Source organism: Rhincodon typus, chromosome 9 (assembly GCF_021869965.1).
Source record: "Rhincodon typus isolate 14 chromosome 9, sRhiTyp1.1, whole genome shotgun sequence".
In the NCBI taxonomy this organism is placed as follows: Eukaryota; Metazoa; Chordata; class Chondrichthyes; order Orectolobiformes; family Rhincodontidae; genus Rhincodon; species Rhincodon typus.
The window spans coordinates 90,985,236-90,988,040 of NC_063340.1; positions in this window are offsets into that span (position 1 = coordinate 90,985,236).

A 2,805-nucleotide genomic window follows, 5' to 3' on the forward strand; every position below is an offset into this window, starting at 1 on the left:
CTTTTCTGATGAAGGGTCTAGGCCCGAAACGTCAGCCTCTCTGCTCCTATGATGCTGCTTGGCCTGCTGTGTTCATCCAGCCCTGCACCTTGTTGTCTCGGATTCGCCAGCATCTGCAGTTCCTACTATCTCAGGAGCTATGACTGATATTGGGCAGTTTCTCACGAGACACCCAGTACCTGTGATATCATTCTGCCACCAGAGATTGGTGAGCACACAGCCCCAAGTCTTGGTGATCAACACCATCCAGGACAGAGCAGCCTGATCAATTGGCACCTCACCAACTCCTTCAACATTCACTCCCTCCACCACCAAGGCTCCAGTGTACATCCAGTGCGCGGATGGGGTGGGGACAGCATGGGAGAGAACCCATCACTCTCCTAGAGAAAGCTAAACCTCCCCCTGCTTCAGCTGCAAGGTGGAGGGGCTAGCCATGAGATTCCTGACCATAGGTGTCTGTTCAGCTCATTGATGGATTATTTACTGGGCACCCACTCCAGATTGTTTTACACTGAAAGCGTTGGAATGAGCATTAGGCTACGCTGGATTCAGACTGGTACACTGTCACCTTGCAGGGATCCAGCTCACTATCGCATTGCCAGAATTTGGAATCCAAATTTCAGGTTTGCTTTGGTTCCTGACACTGTGAAGTCTAACCATTGACCAGTTTATCCAACAATGGCATGCACTTTGAGGAATTGAGAAGAACAAAGTTGAAGTAACTCTTTCCAACAAAACAGAAATTGCCGTGAAGTTACGTGTTATTGATGCATTAGGAGACCATGATGGTTGTATTTGGAGTTAGTTCACTCACACAGCTAGTCCCACAGAGGCCATGGAAGAGATTGCAGGAGGGATTAAAAAAGATTAATCCCAGTTTAAAATATTTTAATGATGTTGAGAGGCTTCAAGAAATGTTTCTACTCCCTCTATAGATCCAGAGAAGTCTGCCCCAGATAATAAAGTGGTGAGATTGTGTTTGCATTGACAGATTGTTAAAATGTGTGAGGGGAGGGGTAGGTGAGTTGGCTGGAAGGCTGGTTTGTGATGCAGGGTAACACCAACAGTGCAGGTACAATTCCTGCACGGGCTGAGGTTACCATGAAGGATTCTCCTTCTCAACCTCTCCCCTCACCTGAGGCATGGTGACCCTCAGGTTAAACCACCAACACTCATCTCTCTCTCTCTGTATTGAGTGAGCAGCCCTATGGCTTGGTAAGACTATGGCGACTTTTTTTGATTCCAATAAGATTTGTTAGACAGAGCTGGGCATTAGGTACATAAGTCACACATAGGCAGGACTAGGATGGACATTGTGTGTTTTGTTGTTGGATTGTAGAAGATATGATTGGTGTGTGGGCTGCATTCTGATTGGCCACATTCCTCAAGGAGGCAATGGCCTGGTGGTATTATCACTGGACTATTAATCCAGAGATCCAGGTAATGTTCTGGGGACCCGAATTCAAATCCCGCCATGGCAGATGGTGGAATTTGAATTCAATAAATATCTGGAATTAAAAATCTAATGATGACCTTGAATCTGTTGTCAATTGCTGGAAAAACCCATCTGTCCTTTAAGGAAGGAAACTGCCATCCTTACCTGGTCTGTCCTACATGTGACTCCAGACATACAGCAATGTGGTTGACTCTTAACTGCCCTCTGGGCAATTAGGGATGGGCAATAAATGCTGCCTGGCCATTGATGCCCTCATCCTGTGTATGAATAAAGGGGAAAAAAAGTTCCTGCTCCAGAGAACGAGACCACTCGCTATCTGGGCTTCTTACTAAAGCCTCTTCAGTGTGGGCTATGATTTTGGACTCCTAAAGAGGTGGAAGGAATTATACAGATATTTCCCCTTTTGGAATTGTCCTGTCTTTTCGAGGGGTTTACAGTCAGCAGCTGCAAGGTGGTCTCAGTGAATGATATTCTGGAAGACACCCTATCTGTTTGCACCCTCCCCCCAGACACAGCAGGGTCAAGGGGCCAAATGGCCTACTCCTGCTCTTATCTTCTGTGTTTCTAATTAAAACAGGAATGGAACAATAAGTCTCTATCCCTTGACAAACTCCTTTCCATTCTTGTCCCTGTAAAAACAAAGGCTCCATTCAGGAAGACAAAGACCTCAAAGACATCAATTACAAATTCAAAAACCCTCCCCCTGTTTGCAATATTCCAATCCCAATAACTAACTCAACAACAACCACTCACCATCCCCCACCTGCCACCCCCAGTTATAACCTTTTCATAAAGGCAGGATTCTTGGCTTTGCCTAAAACTTCCATCTCTCTGTCATCTCCTCCAGGCTGAAATCGTTCCGAGATCCCTCCTTAACACACTGACACACCACACATGGTCCAGTATGGTTGTGCCTCAAGTTGCCATTCAGCACACAACATTTGAGGGAGAGTGGTTATTGTTGGGTCATGCTCAAAGCCTGTATTTATATCCATGAGCAAATTGTGTGTGTGTGTGTGTGTGCTGTGACTGTGCGAGTATGTATGTGTGTGAGAGTGTGTCTGAGTGTGTGTGTCTGTGTGAGTGCATAAACACGTGTATATTGGTGACAGTGTGTGTGTGTTAGTGTCTGTACGTTTGTGTGTGTGTGTGTGTGTGTGTGTGTGTGTGTGTGTGTGTGTCTGTGTATGAGAATTCATGCAAATAAGAATTGGTGTCAGTCCCACGTTACTGTGGTCCACGTGCTTTCAGGACAGAGTCAGATCTCAATGTGGGAACATGGTTATGGATCTGCATCCGTTTCAGATTATTACAGATCCATCTCCGCCTGCTCCAGATTATTACAGATC